The following is an 18,681-nucleotide window of genomic DNA, read 5'->3' on the forward strand; positions in this document are numbered from 1 at the left end:
TGATAAATCAACCATTCCAATATTTTGTGTGTGTGTGTGTTTAGATTATTTTGTTTGGAACTGGTTAAACCATGTTCTATTTAATGATACTGGTCTTGTGATTATAACAGGAATGAAAACAGATCACCAGATTCCAAATAGGTTTTGTATGGTAGAGACAGTTAGGCCCTCATTCTCTATATCTAAGATCTTAAGTGGAATCCTTTGATAAACAAACCCATCATGTAACCATAGCTACACATCCCCACACACTAACACATCAACACACATACAGAAACACACAGCATATGCTTTATAACTACCATCTTAAAAGAGGCTCTCCAGTCTTAACAACTCAATTTTCTGATTATTATAACATAATCGTGGCAGTTAATAGGCATTCTCATATTTCATTTAGGTTTTTAATGAAAAAAAAAATGCGAGTTTGAGGCCATATTACTTCTAAGTAGGCAATTAAAACAAATTGCTTCTAGTAATGGAGAAATATGGCCGCTTATGATAAGTTCCATATGGACCTTTTTTCTACATTTCTGTCTTTTTGAGCTACCAGTCAGTAGATTTATGCAATAGTGGAGGGCATGAATTATACCACAGACACACACGCACACATTTCAGTGGAAATACCACCGCAATACCTTCAGTGCACAGAGCCATATATTCCATAGTGCACACACACACACACACACACACACACACACACACAAGCGCGTGCACACACACACGCACACACACAAAAAGGGAGCAGTGGGAGCATGTGCGTACACACTGACAGACAGATGTGAAAATGCACACATTCGTACGCACGTAACCCGTCAAGTCGAGCATAACCGAAGGGCTTCAATATGGATTTCACACTTGAGCTAAACCTCCTTAACTTTCTTCAACAATATGGACGCCTCAGGCCATGTCACTTCCCCCTCACTACTGCCACTACAAACATTCACTTATTCTTCACAGACAACATTCTCCCCCTGGTTTCAAACCTCATTTTGGCACAGCATTTATGGAGGAAGGTCTGGAAAATATTTTAATGTCATTATGTGTCATCATGTATCTGCTTTAATGGATTGAGACAGGATATGACATGATGTATTTTTATAAGCCGCCTTTAGACCCACAATGTTGCAAATATGGACTGACAGTGTCAGCTGGTCTTTTGTCTGGAGGAACATCTTCCTTATCTTATTTGAACAGTAGTAAACCTGACTCTGCCTAATAGAAAACACAAGCTACACAAAGTGGGTCTTAAGTGTACTCGAGCAGTAAAAATAGTCTAAATTGAGCTACTGTAGCATGATTTCCCATTGCAATCCCCCTCTAAATACAGAATAAGAAACCATGAAATTCAAACAAAGCAAGCCAGAATTCTGACTTCTTTGAAAACTTGATTAACAAGACACTGAATCTTCCGCAACAAGAGGATGAAACATTGTTGGCTTGTTCCGTCTTGCTCGCATAAACACACAAGCAATTTGATACTTCCCAGTCTTGCACAGAGACAGAATATGTGGGACCATATAATGCCCATGACCAATAATGCATCAGGAATGTGTTGTGAGGAAATCGAGGAATTTGTCATGGGGTGGAAAAACTGAACGTGTGGCAGGAAATTGACCGACTGTTCAACATGCCTTCACAGTGAAATCTAATCCACTGCTCACACATGCACGCACAGACACATTCTCTTTCTTAAAAACACGCTGATACTTTTACACAGGCGTGTGTGTGTGTGTGTCCCAACAATTTCTTGATGCCGTATGTTCTTTTAACGCAACACTTGTCCTCCTAATGATGTATTTGCTATGAATTTTCAATTATCTTTCAGAGCTCCAGTGCGAGGGATTGTCTGGCAGCCAGAAAGAGAAAGCTGTGTCATTAAAGCTAAAAAACGCATGCATACACAGACGGAGGCTTCTCATTGACAAAGATAATGTTACTAAAATTGGGGTAGATGAGACTCGTTCTGGTCTTGCCCGTCAGCGATGGCACCGCTGCAGGTGGCAGCCAAAAAGCCACAGATGGAGCATGTAAAGGTTGCATCTGGGGGGAGAGATGGCAGAAGGCTAGCATGACTACAGCCTCTGGGCTCTCTGCTGATGGGTCCATTGGTTTTCAAATGTGGCTTCTCCAGAAAAAAAAAAAACATAATGAACACAGCCGGAGCAGAAATCACCTGAAGGTTGTTGGACATCATTTTGCATTTCGTGTGAGAAGTTTGTGAAAACAAGATTAAAAAAGGGTGGGAAAGGGATAAAAAGTAGAGGAGATGCAATCAACAATCTGGGAGGGAGCCACATAAAAATCACAAGAGGTTTAATGAAAAATGTTTCACCTCATAATAAGCATCGACAACAAGACAGTAAAACTCAATAACAGAAATGAAATGACAATAGCAACAAGGTGGCAAGAAATAGGCGGATGATAGCATTGCCCGTGAAATGACAAGGGAAATAAAAATAAATGAAAATACGTATCCCTAATGAGAGGGATTGCAGAAAAACAGATGGTGTGTTCAGCTGGTGTTTGGACCGGGTTTTTTTTTATCCACCAGGCATCAATTTGTTGGCCGGAGAACTGTGGAGCTTCAGTCAGCCAGTTTACATGCTCTGTCCGCTCTGAGTTCTGCCAGGGTTGTGTCCATATTGATAGTGTTGGTTTGCTGGAGGGCATTAATGTTCCACCTTCAAGGTGACCTTTAAGGCGATTTTACTGGATGGATTTAAAAGCAGTCTAGTTTTCAAATGCTGGGACATTTAAGCAGTGAAGGTATGCAAACGGCTCCAACCACATAGTAAAGGTTTAAAGACGTACGCTACACAATGAGTATCGACTCACACATTTCACAGTAGGCAGCGCATATTCAAATTGTGGCACACAAACATGTGCATTAAGAGAAAGGATAGAGACCTGCACACACACACGCAAGCACACAAACAAACCAATGGAAGCTGAAATCATTAAAAGTGTGTGAGGGTCTTCTACTTCTTAAAACTTTTTAATAAGGGACTATTTAGAACTCTGCTTCCAAGTCAAAGACAGGTCACAGGCATCTCTCTCTTTCTCGCTCTCTTTGTCACACACACACACACACACACACACACACACAGATATGTGCATACAGATGGGGAGCAGTCACGTTCTACCTGCGGGAGATCGTGGGAAAAGACAAACGATATCTTAACTCTGACAGCTAGACTGTGTCCATGCGTGAGGGGGCACAATGTGTGTCTCACCCTGTTGGTATGTATCACTGAATGTGACACCCATGTGTACGCGCATGTCTACGTGTACAATAAGCGTGTGTTTAAACTGATTTCCAGCAAACAGAGGATGTGTGGATTATTGAAATGCCACTGCTGCATTCAGTCCGCACCTGTGCTTCAATTTGTGTGTTTGCTTGTGTGCTGTGTGACATAATGTGTGTGCATGTCTGTGTGACAGCGTGACTGTCGACTGTGCGAGCTTGATATGTCCCCTTAGCCACAGGTGCAGAGAGATGCTGACACTGCTTACAGAAAGACACACTGCAAGAGAATGAGTTTATATATCCGTCTTCATCTAGTTCTCGCAAACACACAAAATGCCACAGAGCTCCTCAGGCACACACAGAGACTAACGTGTCTGCAAACAGACAAATAAACATGCCTGCACACATACATCTGGGAGGAGTTTGGGATCTTAGGCACCTCGCCAAGGCAAATAGAGGAAATTGCCAGCCTTGACATTTTTTTGGTGCAGAGCGAGGCTTCTCAAGGTGACAGCTATCATTGGGTGTAAGTGGGAGACGAGGATTGGTGCTGCTCAACAATCAACACGCTGTCATTTACTGTCCATGTGTGAGTGGGAATGTGCATTTGTGTGACAGCTCTGTATGTGTTTACGTGAGTGTTGGCGGGTGTCAGAGGCAGGGTAGAGCATATGCTGTTTCATGCATGGGTTTCTCCAAAACAGACTAAAACTGAGGCACTGATGTTGTTTAAATTGCTTCACAGGAGTGACGACAGTGAAACTCACAAGACAAAGTTAAAGGTTTTTGTTCAAAATTCTGTCTCTAAATTCAAGCTAGCATTACGGCTTCCATTGCCATATCTTCAAAGTTCCACAATCTGTCTTGTATACTTTTGCATATGTACTGACAGCAGAGTAAAATCCATTTGATTTTACCTTGAAGTATACTGTAAAAATCATGCTACCAGTCAAATGTGTCCATGTTTGTGCCATGTTATATAACAATCATTAGCATGTGCCCATTCACACTGTCAGAGGCTCAGAAAAGGTAAGAGCACATTTTCAGCTGAGAGCAAAAAAACGACACATTCCAAATTCGTTTTATGAATGTGTTCCTGCTCGTTCTCATATCTCGTTTTGCTGTCTGATCCACTCATCTATACAGTAATAATGTGAATTTCTCTGCTATATGTGTATGTGGGTGTGTGTTTTTCTCATCCTCTCTACCACACAATGCTAGTTTATAGAAGATACCTCTATCTCATTTTGTGTCTGTTGCTGTCTTTAAACAACACAATGGAACATAAACCAGTTATGTAAATAACCCTGCTCCATTCACTCCCTGTCTTTTGTGTGCTTGAATGCATTTAGAGTGTTCATGTATGTGTGTGTGCTAGGAAGTAAGGTCACAGATGACTGTCTTTTCATCTTGACTCCTTTGTGTGCGAAGAAGAATGCATTTCATGTTAATTATTTGTCAGAGCTTTGCATTTCCTCTCAAACACATGCAGAAATACTGTTCGAAGCTTATTTTCTCCTCCTATAGGTGCTGATACACTAACTGGTTAAAATGGCTACCACTGTAGCCTCAGCCCTCATAACTCTAACCTTGAGATTCAACCAGATGCATGTCTGCTGTGTTACAGCTCCACCACTCCAGCAGAGTTTCACTCTAGTCTACGTATTAACTTCCACCAGATCTGCTGCTCTGTGTATCTGCTCCGTCCCAGATCCAGCAGTCCGAAGCCCTCCGCAATAAATGCGCAGGACTTGCTGTTCTGGTGGATGCCAGAGCACGACACAAGTCTAAAAAAAAAAAGAGACAAACACAAGCTCTTCTACTAATCCTTTGGTCAGGAACACTTTGTGCTCCCGTTTCTATGACACATACCTATAACAGCGGTCGTGAATGATTATGTGATTATTGCTGGAACTCCTCTCCGGACAGGAGCCATAACGGAGTGGACACACATCTGGTGGAATCTCGGGGCAACAAACAAACAGACTGCATCTCCAACTGACTTGTTGAAAACTTTAATGTTCATTCATTCAATCAACTCATATTATTATGTGTTAATTTACGTCACTAAATCAAAAAATCCTCCCTAGATTTAGCCTATGAGCCTATGATAGTGGTATGGTTGATTGTGATTTTCTATGTTTTAAGATCTGATGAACTGGATTTAGTGTCATCTACCAGTGAGGTTGCTGATTGCAACCAACAAAAACACTTGCCTCACTCTTTCCTATAGTACCTGCAAAAGATACAAAAAAGGAGAAAGGCCTTCTTTAAAGACGTTTTTTGGTTGGTCTGTTACGGGCTACTGTAGCAATCCGGCAGTTCAACATGGTGCAAGAGGACACGCTACCTCTGTAGATATAAAATGCGCATTGTAATGTGACAAAAACCCAAGAAATTTCAGGTGATGTACTTTCCTGCTATTGTGTCCTAAATCCTTCTAAAACCTATACATTGGACCTGCCTGAATGCTGATCCCTTAAAATCGTTCTGACATCAGGCAGATCGAACTACCCTTTAATCTGCTCACTTGTTTCATTTGAAATCAAAATCATAGAGTACAAAGAAAATTAAAAAAAAAAAAAAAATAGCAAGAAGGATTTGCATGCTTATCATTTATGTACTTCAGACATTATTAAACCTGACTTAAATCACCATCCAAACAGGTATTTTCCCAGCTATGTCTGTGTTTTCTGCCCAGCTGTCAAACACTTGCACACAGCTAATCCCCCCGTGGACCTCCATGATGGAGCCAGACGGGGGTTGCTAGGCAATTTGTGATACGACTGCAAAGTTTCTATTAGCAGGACACAGAGGGATGAACAGCTCAGTAAAATATATCAAGATGAAGTGAGAATATCTACCACCGTAGCACCAGGTCAGGGTCACTTGTGAGATTATGCCTTTCTCATAATTTTGTCCTGTTTATTTTCTCCCTGCCTTCTGTCTATTGACCTCTTTCTTATTTTTCTTCTGGCTAAATCCGCTGACAAGGTAACCCCCTGCCCTCCACACACTGTCTCTTCGATTCTCCTTAAATTCTCTCTCCACCCGTTTCCCTTTTTCTTCCTCAATCCCCACTCTTTCGCTCTGCTCCCCTTCCCTCCCTCCTCTTCGCTCCTCTCACTCCCTCTCCCTGCAGTAGCTACCCAATAAAGGATGTTGTTAATATCATTAGGCAGACTTCCTCCAGCCCAGCGCCCAGCCCACTCCCTTTCAGCCATAATCAAGCATGCACACTAACTATCAAAGGAGACATCGCTAATAAACTACCACAGTGGAGCGGAAAAACACACACATACGCTCCTGCAAAGAAATATACTGTTGGCTAAGTGCAGTCAAATGAATGTGTGCGTGGAACTGAGGGGACTGTTGGGGGTGTGTGTGGGGGGGTGATGGTGTGGGTTACCCAGACAACGCTAATAAAGTATACTCCAAAGGCAAGTGCAGTCTAATGCAAATCTGCCACTTAAGTACACTAAATTAATTGGGGTTGAGGGACATGTACACAAGCAGACATAGCTAATAAAGTTTGCTCTGAGAAGCAGCAAATATTGTCACTTTAGTGGGTTTAAATGAGAAAGAGGGGGGGTCAGGGGGCAACTGTGGCTTCCTGTTGCACTGCAGTCATTTGCTGTAAATCATTTTTAAAATGGGAGTGCATATTGTCGGCATCATAGCTTGAAAGTGTTCTCTCCTGACGGCTGAATGCAGCAGTGCATATATCACCAGTTAAACAAGGTCCAAAGGGAGTGCATGATGCAACACGGAGCACTACATTTAAAGGGGGGGCGGGGGGGGGCAGTGACATGAGGCAAGGATTCTCATGCAAGTACAGGCAATTATGTGACTAACTGAAAGGAGAAAGTGTCAAGTGTGTACAATCGTCATCCTGTTAAATGTCAGTTGTTTATACAAAGCATTGGCGTCTTTCGTTGAGCTTTTCTGATTCATCAACGAATCATTAGCATCTTCTCATCATATGCTGACGGCGTTTGAACCGAGCTACCAATCTGGGGATGGGAAGCAACAATCTAGTATCTTTCTCCATGAGGTAATTTGTTGCTTTAAACAGAAAAAAGTTTAACACCAGGAATGGTGGCTAAATGACATATATTCTGTATTATGTGATTTATAACAGTGGCAACAGATCAAGGTGATCGAGTTCAGATTCACAACAGTTTCAACTGATTTGGTGGCAGGAATGAATGGGTGCAGGCAGCCTGCAGTTAAGAGTTTAAGAGCAGGATATCACACTAAGGCACAGGTTTCCAACTTTTTGTCAGATAGTAGGATGTATAATGACTAGGGGTGTCATGATTCTCCAAATATTCAGTTTGACTTGATTTTGATTTTAAGGTCATGATTTGATTTAAAGTCTTGATTGGCTATGCCATTTTTACAATGGTCTACTCTAATGTAGTATCATTGGTTTTATGCCACACACTAAGGACTTACTGTCAAATTTAAATAATTTATTAACTTATAAAGGCAACAATAACTTATTTCACCAGTCAGTTGGAAACTAACTGTAAACAAAGAAAGAGAAGTCATAGAGGATACCTGTCATCTAGTGATTCCCTTTTGTCGTGTGCACTTTATTAACACCTCTACCAAACTTTCTCTGCAATGCAATACATAGACAAACTGTGTTTTTCTTGTCGACAACAAGCGTTGTTGACCTAACTCACCGGGAATGCAAAATATTTCCACAGCGGTGATTTCAGAGATGCAGAAAGGGGTTTGAGTTCTGTTGATAGCTAAATCCTCATCTCCACCTTTGATTTCAAAGGTCAGGATTCAAGACATAATTTCGATCAATATCCGACTAGGGTCACGACACCTCTAATGAAGACCAGACATCATAGCACTCTAGATTGAGAGGAAGTTGGTCTTAAGTAAAGGTAAAATAATTACTTGAACTTTTTAAGGGTGACATAAATAACAAAAATAACATATTTTTCTTGCACAATGAGGGACATACAGTAAATTGCCAAATAAAGACTAAATTAAATAATAAATCATAAATAATGAAAAATAAATTTGACCGTCTAAACTACTGGCTTGTTCACAACTCTTCTCATTATCTGGCTGTTTGTCTCTTGCCACGCCAGACTTCACTGCAGTGCTGTCAAAATGTTTCCAGATTTAGAAAGTACTTTGCAATGAAGTCAATGAATGCGATGTTGTCAGAGCCAAGTGAAACAATGCTTGAAACTACCAAATATAATTTGGTTTTTGAGATCAATTCATCAGCTGACCTAGTGTCACATCCCGCAGTGTCAATAAAAAATGTCATGAATGTATGTAGAATAAAAAAAATGATAGAATAATCAGTCAAAACAACCATAGAATAACAAAAACAATGTCAGTCAAGCTGATTAGAGTAAACAGAAGGATCACTAGCATATCTAATTTCCAACATCAGAAAGGTAATGGCACGTGACAGCAATAAGCTATATTTAGTATCAAAACTGAATTCGAATGAAAGATTACCACAAGCGCATAGCAACCCGTTTCTTGACACAAGTAAGTGTAGTCTTGTCTCGTGCATTTGAAAAACCGTTGGGATTTTTCAGCGTTATGTGGCCACTACTGAGCTCCACTGTCATGCTTTATTTATCCCTTTCCCTCTGCACTGTAATGGAAATATAAAAGAGTGCATTGATTAGTGTTTAAGGATCGGGCTTTAATAGATTAAAAGCCCACGGCTCTGAGAGAGGCACTCACTCTGACACAAACACACACATATACACACACTTGTGCATGAATGCAAGTTCATATACACAAACCGGCAGGCAAATATGGATGGATATGGAAAGAGATGGACATAAGCAGAAATGCACATGTAAAGACAGCAGCGTCATGCACCCAACTGGATAGGCAGTGGATAGACATGATGTTGCACAAACTCACACCTACAGTGGACACTGCCAGCGGCAAAGCCCAAAGCCTTTCAACAGTCTATATATATTTCATAGCTGAGATAAATAATATCCCCCCCAAAAAACAGATGAAGATATCTGCATGTCATTATCATACAGTGGGAGCCCTAATGTTGATTTTTCGAATGATGGAAACCTCATTCATTTTTAACGTAGTGCATTATTAATAATATGGCACGTACTCAGAGATGTGAACATTCTCTACACCCAGGCGTGGTGATGTCAGGTCTCAATTTGAATTTTCAAAAGGAGAGAAACAAGAAAACAGCCGAGTACAGCCGTGTTTCAGCATCCCACTGCTGATGTACGAGGAGAGCAGACCTGAATACAGCATGATGAGCAACAACCAGAAAAACAGTGTCACACTGTCAGTGCAAAGGCAAACATCCAATTTACTAATGTTTTCAGGTTATTTGTGGAAATTTTGGATCAAAATTGTACCAGCAACTGCACTTAACACACTTGCGGCTGCAAGCTTGTAAATGCGCTTGTTTGAAAACACAAAATTCAATCTGAGTACGAGTTATGTGAGTTAGTGAGAGTAAAAAAGACAGATAAGCTCCTGTGTTTTTGTCCTCTCTTTTCCTTCCAGTTGTCTCGTGTGCAATGACCACTGTCACGTCACACCTTTGACTCTGTCTAACGTGTCCCCTCTCATTTCTTCTCTAATCTTTGCACCTCTTCCTTTTCTCTGACCTCAATCAAGCAAGCAGCCATGACGGTACAAGGCTCCCATGTGCTCACCATCCTCCTTTGTCTTACTCTCTTCCTTGCATCCGGTCTTCTCTCTCTAGAAACTGATCACAATCGTGTCTGTTGATAGTCCTCCCTAACCTCCAATTTCCTCCACTCACCCTCCCATTGCTTCCAGTCCTCCTCTCCCATATTTGAGCACAATCATGTTTGCTGTCAGCCTCTGCAAGGTCCATCCACTCCTCTCATTGTCTCCTCTCTTCTGCCACCTTCCTTCTGGTCCCAATCATGCCTGATGGTATCCCTCAGTAAAACTACCTTCTGTCCCATAATTGAATCTCCTGTGTTCTTCTGTTTTCCTCGCTCCCCTCCTCTGACCACAATCACTTTTGTTGTTAGCCTTCTTCTAACCTCACCTGTCATCTATCCAGTCCTCTCGTCTTTTTTAATCCCTCACTCAAGAATCACACATATTGTTAGCTATGCCGAGAATCTTCTCTGTCCTGTTGGGTCTTCAGTGTCTGTTGTAATTCTCTCAACTTTTTCAGGCATTTCTCTCCTTTTCCTCAAGAAGCAACCACAGTCTTGTCAGCTGGGCTCTTCAGTTACCAGCTTTCCTCTAACGCAGTAAATGCATATCAACATTGAGACTGAGATTGATAAACTACCTCAAAACCACTATAAACAACAGTTCTGTTCAAATGAACAAAAGTTGTGCTTGGGTTTTTTTTTTTTTTTTTTTAAAAGCACATCAAAGGGTTATCAGTACGCTGATAGTAAATGATTAATGCACACATCAAAATGTAAGTGTCTCCTCTTTTGCGGTCATACAGCCATTCATGTCTTCAAAGGAGCAGGTGATTGCACAAATAATTGATTTCAGTGCTCACGGTGGGTAGGATAATGCCACATTCACACCCGATAACATAGATGAGCAGTCAAGGGGGGAAAGGTCAAGAGATATTGGTTACATCTGACAGTGCTGATCACAGCTATTTGGCAAACAGAACCACAGAGGTGTCAACAAACCTGTGGACGAATGGATGAAAAGCTACAGAGTTACTCATAAATAAAATCTAACATTCACATTAGTTCAATTAATCCGGCCCATTTAAATAGATGCTGTAAACATTTCACATGCCAACATAGAGCTACATATAACAATGTAATATAATTCAAAAGGACACACATTATGTTCACGGTCAGGTTCATAATCTTATTTTGGGTTTGAACAGGTTTACATGCTTAATGACCCAAAACCAACAGCACTTTATTCCCCCTGTGTCTGAAACATTTTTTTTTTTATCTCATGTCTCTTTAATGCCCCCCCCCCCAAATACCCAGTGTCTTCTGATTGGTCAGCTCATGCATACCTGACGCAGTACTACCAACAACAGAACATCCTCAGTTCTTACATGCTAAGCTGGCCATGGGGCATAAATCAACCATATGTGTGACATGATGACATAGTGTGACGTCACAAAATTAAAAGCAACTACTGAATACTGACGAGGCATTTCAGGGGCAGTGCTTTCTGTCGGAGAGAGGAGCTTCCCTTTGTGTGACTTTGACCTTTTTAACTTTCAAGATCTTTCACATTCTCAAGAACTTTTATAAAATAATGAAGGGAAGGGAAAGAATTAAAAAGCATCATAGATCTCTTGTAATTAATTTTCATTTATCTGGTGTGACCACCAGCTAGCACCAGGGTCAATCATCTTAGAAAAGAAAGTAGCAGAAAAGCAAGCAATACATGTGCCGATTGAAAATAAAAGCATGTGGCAAGTTAGTCAATAATACTGCACAGTGAAAATTGACAGGTAAAGACGGATGGATGGACAGCTGTAGGCTCAGGTGTTAGAGCAGGTCATCCAATAATTGGAGGGTTGATCTGCATGTGGAAGTGTCCTTGAACAAGATACTGAACCCCAAATTGCTCCAGATGGCTGTCCCATTGGAGCGTGAGTGGATGAGTTGATTGGTGGATGGATGGATGTACACATCACACATGTATCCCAAGAATTAGCTTATGATTCTCTCACACACATCTTCATGTATTCCCTTACTGCATACATGCTGCGCTATATTGTACTGTAGCCTGGAGGTACATCTACTCTACTCTGCTTATCCTCAAGATGCACTTAAACATAGATTATGCCTATGTCTGAGGAAATTCTTGTTATGTGTCTAAAGAAAGCACTTTATCCGTCAGAATGCAAAAATACGTGTGCATGTTTCTAACATACAGACTTAAATGTGCAGCTGCTGTCAGGTAGCATGTTGGTCCACCAGTATGTTAATGGTATGTCTCCCAGATGTTAACTAGCAATGGGAGAAAAAGACCTTCAAGGAAGCTTGCCCCTACTCTTGGAGGCAGCTCTGTGTGTGTGTGTGTGTAAGTGTGTGTGTGTGCGTGTAAGCGTGTGTGTGTGTGCGAGTGCGTGCGTGTACGTGTGTGTGCGTGTGTGTAGAAAAGGGTATGGGCTAGTGTAAGCGTTGGAGGGGTGAGTGAGTGATATGCATATTCATTAACGGGTTTATCCATTTCGCTCCTTTCATCCCCCGTTTGCTTTGATCAGAAAGTTTGAGGAGACAAACTCTTTTATTGCCTGGTGAGAGGCAAGAATGCTACGGGGGCTGAATGGAGAGCTGTCTAAGGATGTAAAATGCAGCGGAGGCAAGCAGATATACACACAAGTTGACACACACACACACTGACCCACTAGAACACACATAAGTTGGCAGACAAATAGGCAGATTGACAGACTGTCTCAAAAGCAAGCGAACACATGAATAGAGCAAAAAGAAAAGGGGGAATACAAGAAGAGATGCTCACATTTCACAGCGTTCGGCAATTTAAGGTTCTGATCCACAGTTAGAGGACATGTCATGAGTTATGGCATTAGAGAGTGGTTTAATATCAGCATGTCCTCGCTGTATTAAAAATGTACAAAGAAAGCACAAGAGTTCTCGCGGATTACCGAAATAATTACACACCAAGTCCCCCTCCGAGCCAGATCTTCCAGCTCAGGGCGCACAGAGGAAACCGTCGTAAAATGCAGATCTCTGAAATGCATGTGAGGCTGCTTAATTGGGGCCAAATCTTAACAAAATCTTGTCATGTTTTTTACAGCCTTAGGTGCGTGTAGATAAAAGCACACAGCAAGTGGCATATCTAACTAAAGAGTGAACGAGGGGAAGAAGGAGAAAGCGTGGGAGCCGTGCATCGCGAGGAGAGGAGCGCTGGCTTTCTCATGTCTTTGCTGCCGTTTGGAAGCTTGTTGCGCACAAAGCTCTCGCCTGCATTTATTTAGGAGGTCTGTAAACTGTCTCTGATGCGTGCATGTAGACAGAAACACGCTTTCTCAAAATCTCCTATTTATTTTGTACACTCCTTACTACTTCTAGCCTCGCCCAGAGTTGAGGTTCAAGAGTATTTTATCAAATCCAAATCTAGCGAATTGGCTTGTTACATTTTGAATCCAGTTATTAATGGTAGTTTTATTGAATTTAAACAATTTCGGTTGCAACTGGAAATAAATCCGATGAGCAATATGTGTTGTGAAATACTGATAAAATATGTCTGACACAGTCAACACAGGTTTATCTTTCTTAGCCTTCCACAGCTATTACTTGTACACAAGCAATACTTGTAGATACATGAATGAAATGAGACTGACATCAAAAGGTCAGTTAAATATACAGGAATCACACGGGAAATCACCTCTCTGATTGTTGCTGAACCATCCACTTGCAATTGCACAGTGATGTTAGAGAGCGGATTTAGCAGAACTAAGGAGTCAGTGGAAACATAATTAATTGCCAACTATTTTTAACTGTTTTTCGAACAAAGATGTCAAACACTTGCTGGTTCTTAAATACAGGGATAAGCTGCTTTTCTTTGTCATTTATGATAATAAAGCATGAAGAGTAAAGAATCTTTGGGTTCTGGACTGCTGGTTGGACAAAAAGGTGAACATCACTTTCACCTCTAAGAAACAATCAATAACCAATTTGTTGTCAGCTATTAAACAAATTGCATCTACTTTCATATTAGTTTGATGAGTTTAAGTAATTTTCTTTAGCATAGAAGTCAAACTTCCCTTTATCCACTTTCTTAAATGTGAACGTCTAGTTGGTTTCTTTACTACTGACTGTAAACAGAAAATTTCAGACATGGGTGACTTCTTATTGGACTTGGACTGATTTCCAACTTCACTTCATTTTATCAACAAAACAACTAATAGATTAATCGAGAAAATAACCAAGAGATTAATCAACAATGAAAATAATCATTACGTGCAGCCTTTTTAGAGAGTGCCTGTTCTTATTCTAACAGTCCATCTTTAGCCGTGTTTGGACACCTGCTTGCAGAGATCACATGAACCAGACTGCAGCCAAAGGCTTCAACTGTCAGATTAATTAATTAGGTAATAAGATAAAGTAATGTTTGTCCTTCCAACAAGAGATAGCGATTGCCGTTGCCAGCTAGAGGTAAGAACCCTGATAAATTTAGTCTTAACATTGCTAAAGAAAAACGATTAAGAACCCAACCTTCAAGATACTGTTAAGTTTTCAAGGCGAGAAGTCACTGACTCTACCTCCATACCTCCCAACTCCTCTATCCCCCCATTCTCCACACCGGCTTCCAATTTGTAGCCCTTTGTGTACGTTACAGCAGCGAGATTCCCCGCCCACCTCTGATCAGGCCCACGCTCGGACATCTGTCGGAGGATGTTTACCCAGGCAGTAAGTATGTTAGGGGAAATATTATCCTAGTTTTACCTTACCTTTCTTCTGTCTGAAGCATAAACACCAGCATTTGGGAGATGGGGATGGGAGAAGAGAGGAGAGGCGAGGAGGAGGAAAAAAAAAGGAGTGTAGAAGAGAAGGTAAGTGGACCTGAGAGAGTAGAAGTGAAGGATGAGGGGGGAGAGGGAAGGGTGAGGAGACAGCAACAGAGAGAGGTTGAGGAAGGGAGGAAGGAGAAGTAAATGGATTGGAAAAGATATATTGGGGGATAAAGACGAAAACTTGAGAAAGCAAGCTGCAAGATGGAGAAGAGACAGAAAAAATAAAGAATGTGAATATGGAGGAAAGGTTCAGAAATACACTTTTACTTTTAACACTGTTCTAGCTGTCTTTAAGAGAGTTGATCAACCCTGACATCACTTCTCAATCAATGTTTACCTCTCAGTTCCTTGAGAATCATTTTAAAATGTCACCATTGTCTATTTCTCAGTCATCACAGACCCCTTAACAAGATGTAAGTACCATCCTCCAATTCAAAGACTTTTTGTTTCTCAAGGTCAGAATAGTAACTTTTGTTCCTACCATACTGATAAATTCTTCTCTCTTGCAAAAAATGTCTTAATAAGACATACAATTTCATTGTTGGACAAGTCTTGACAGCTTTTAATAGTCTGTTAAAACAATGTATTTTACATTTACATGCTATCTGTATTGGTGCTTGGCATACAGGCGACCACAGACTGGCACACAGACGCTTACCATGCACACAGGCACACAAACACAAGTCTGCCTTATTCTCCTTATCTCTTTGCATATATCTCTCTCACTCTCACACACTCTCACACTCTCTCTCTCTCGCTCTCTCTCTCTCTCTCTCTCTCACACACACACACACACACACACACACACACACACACACACACACACACAGGCCTCTTCCCGTCTGGTGTTGCTTCCAACCTAAAACCAAACCATGTGTGGGAGCTATCCTGTGCTGGCCTAAACTGTATGCCCTCTTGGTGCTGTGTCCCTCCACTACAAGGGCTGGAAAGGCATTCACTGCCTGTCTCTCTGTTTGCCTGTCTTTGGGCTTGTAGCCCTTCTGTGTGCTTTTGACAGCAACTGTCTTTTCTCCTTCTTGCCTTCTGTCCTTTTCCCTCACTTTTCATCTTTTGCCTATTTTGCTTGTTAATCACCATGGTCTCCCTCCCTCTGACTGCCTGCCCTCATCTGCTTGCTTGCATCGTTATTTGTGCCCCTTTTTCCGTCTGCCTGTCTGTCTAGCAGTCTTTCCCTCCCTTGAACTCTTTCTGTCACTCTTTCTATTTGCAACCCCCCCAGCAACCTCCCATCTCTCCCTCCCGCTCCACCACCAACTAGGCATGAAAACGGTGCTCCATTAGGAGTGCCTGGGCTAAGCCCAGTCTGACACACACTGCTTTGATCAGCCGTGAGCTGGGCTAAACACCCTGCTAAACTCCGAGTCTGGGGGGGGGGTTGAGGGAGAGTGAAAAGTAGCGAGAGTTAGCAAGGGATGGGAAGTTCAAAACAGAGAAATGAGATGGAGATGGAGACACAATATAAGGGAAACACACAGACTGGAGCGAGGAGCTCATTTTCCCAAGCTGTCCCCCGACCACTGTTGTGTTTTATCACATTTTCCTACACGTCTTTTTATCGCTTGGTTTTTGTTCATGTCCCTATACTGCTTGATTTCTCCACAACTTCCAGGTAGCACATGAAATGCATCACTAACTACCTCTGCAGGTGCACAAAACAGAGACTCAATGAACCATGAAAATGAAAGAACTAATGTGAAAATCTGATCAGATGTCTGAATATGAAGAAGTCCCCAAACAAGTCTTTGCAGCATCTTTCTAAGAGGGCAACTGTCTTGTTGGTTAAATAAATATTAAACAAACTCCAGCCCACACACATGACACGTGTTGAGGAGCTAGGAGAAAGACAGTGAGAGATCAAGAGACAACCCCAGAGAGAGAAGCTATAACTGACAACATTAGAAAAAGAAAAAAAAAAGAGCCAGAGCTTTCCACATTCAGACAGGCAGATACCAAACCAGCAGCCGCAAAAGGACAAAAAGCTCCCGTCTCTTTCTCCTAAGGAGAGAAGAGAAAAGGGATTTCCGCTCGGTGCTAATCAATCAGGCCGTGATAATGGCTCCCATGCCTAGCTGTCGACTGGAGGGGTCAAGGCATCCCGTGACCCAGTGCCCAGGGCCCAGGGGCCAAAGCCCCTCTCAGAATAGCACCCCAGGACGGACTCCCTGGGCTAATTGTCCAAGCCAGTGTCAGCCTTTTCAATGCCCCCCTCCCTTACCCTCCCCTCCTTCCACTTTCTCCTTCATTCCTCTCTTTCTTCTCCCTTTCCCTCCCCACCCTCCCCTCCCTCCTCACAACTCTGCGATCCTCTCTCTTGCTACGCAACTGTGGAATCTACTATGAACACCCGCATGTACCAGCGTGGGGGAGAAAATGAGATAGAGAGTGAGGAGTTGGATGAAAAAAAGAGCATGTAGAGCTACAGATGGAGACAGGGGAAAAAAGTTCATGCAAAGACAGAGATAGCAGAGGATTGTAAGAACTGGGAGAGGGTGTCAGAAAGCGAGAGAGACCAGCGGCGGCAAACAAAAACGAGCAGGGAAGGAAGGATGAGAGAGTCAGTAAGACAGAGAGGGACAAACAGATACAGAGACAGTTGGACAGCAGGGATTAGGAGGAGGAGAGGCAGCGACTGTCCCCTGTCGTCGTCGTCCACCCCCCGCGCTGCTGAGACATCACTCATATCACTGGAGAAAGAGTGCCGTGTTCTATCCTCTTCCATCTGCATATCAATGGTTTTCTATTAATCACAGCTCAGGCAGCATGTGTCTCAGGGAATCTGCTCTATCGGTCCGGCTGACCACCACAACGCAGCCGGCATACACAACACCAAAAGACAGAGGGGACATAGACGCACAGGAACGAACAAGAGTCCGAAGCAAGCCCCACTCCAGCTCCGCGCAATGGCATTCCTCTCATTCCAAGCGCACCCTGCTAATTAACAGCGTTAGATCCCACAGACAGAGGGACAGATTGATGGAGAGGTATCCCGATGTTGCACTACAGCACCACATCTCCGCTCTCCTCTGTCACCTTCCCTTCTTTTCTTTTTTTTTTTTTCTCTCCTCCTTCCATCCAACTCTCTGTCCCTCTCTCAGTCCCCGTCAGGTCCCCGGTCAGACAGCGATGAAGATGAGCAAAGTCCCCCCCACTGAAAACAAAACAAGAAAAAAATATGAAAATCAATTGGCTACTCACTGGGAACCTCCTCTTTTTCTGTACTTCTTTTTTTTTTTTTTTTCCTGATCTGTCACTCTTTATCCTCTTCTGCACTGTAGCGAGGGGAGAGTGTCTATCCCGGCGTGTGTGCTGTGTCAGTCCGAGAGAGGAAAGTTGCCGCCTGCGTGCATGAGCATGTGTGTGTGCGCGCGTGAAGGAGAGGGAGAGAGAGAGAACGTGTGCGTCTGTCTCTGTGTCTCACACTGCTCTGAGTGAGAGAGCAGAGGCTGTTTTAAACAGCCTGCTCTCTCCCCATGTGACCAGCCCAGCCACAGGCAGGAATACATTACAGACACACACATACACACACACACACACACACTCTCTCTCTCTCTATCTCTCTCCCCCTCTCTCTCTCTTGCTTATACACACACACACCGTGTCCACAGTGCACCCCCTAGCCACCGCTCAGGGTAGTGGAGGGAACAGCCCACACACATGATATGCACACGCACACACGCACACACACACACACACACACACACACACACACACAGAAATACAGCACAGGAGCAATTTGAGCTCACAAACAAACATTAACACCATGAATGGTCACAGTGTTGATGTCTTATGTCAAACTTAAGGAGCATCCCAGGGGACACAACATCAAAAAGTAAGTAATTCTAACACAATTAGGGACAGATCATCCAATTTACCGTTTTTTCAATGTTTCTGACTTTTCCGTCTCTTCCGTGGCTGTGCTTCA

The 18,681-nt window shown here is 42.5% G+C and overlaps 1 protein-coding gene across 1 annotated transcript in view; it reads right to left on the reverse strand.

Annotated features, from left to right (window-relative positions):
• cntfr (ciliary neurotrophic factor receptor) overlaps positions 1–18,201 on the reverse strand; it is a 228,740-nt gene extending 210,539 nt beyond the window's left edge. The window contains exon 1 of the mRNA XM_037118120.1: positions 17,955–18,201. The gene's annotated coding sequence lies outside the window, so the exon portion shown is untranslated. The remainder of the gene's footprint in view (positions 1–17,954) is intronic.
• Between the last annotated feature and the right edge of the window lie 480 nt (positions 18,202–18,681).

This window comes from Acanthopagrus latus, chromosome 12 (assembly GCF_904848185.1).
Source record: "Acanthopagrus latus isolate v.2019 chromosome 12, fAcaLat1.1, whole genome shotgun sequence".
In the NCBI taxonomy this organism is placed as follows: Eukaryota; Metazoa; Chordata; class Actinopteri; order Spariformes; family Sparidae; genus Acanthopagrus; species Acanthopagrus latus.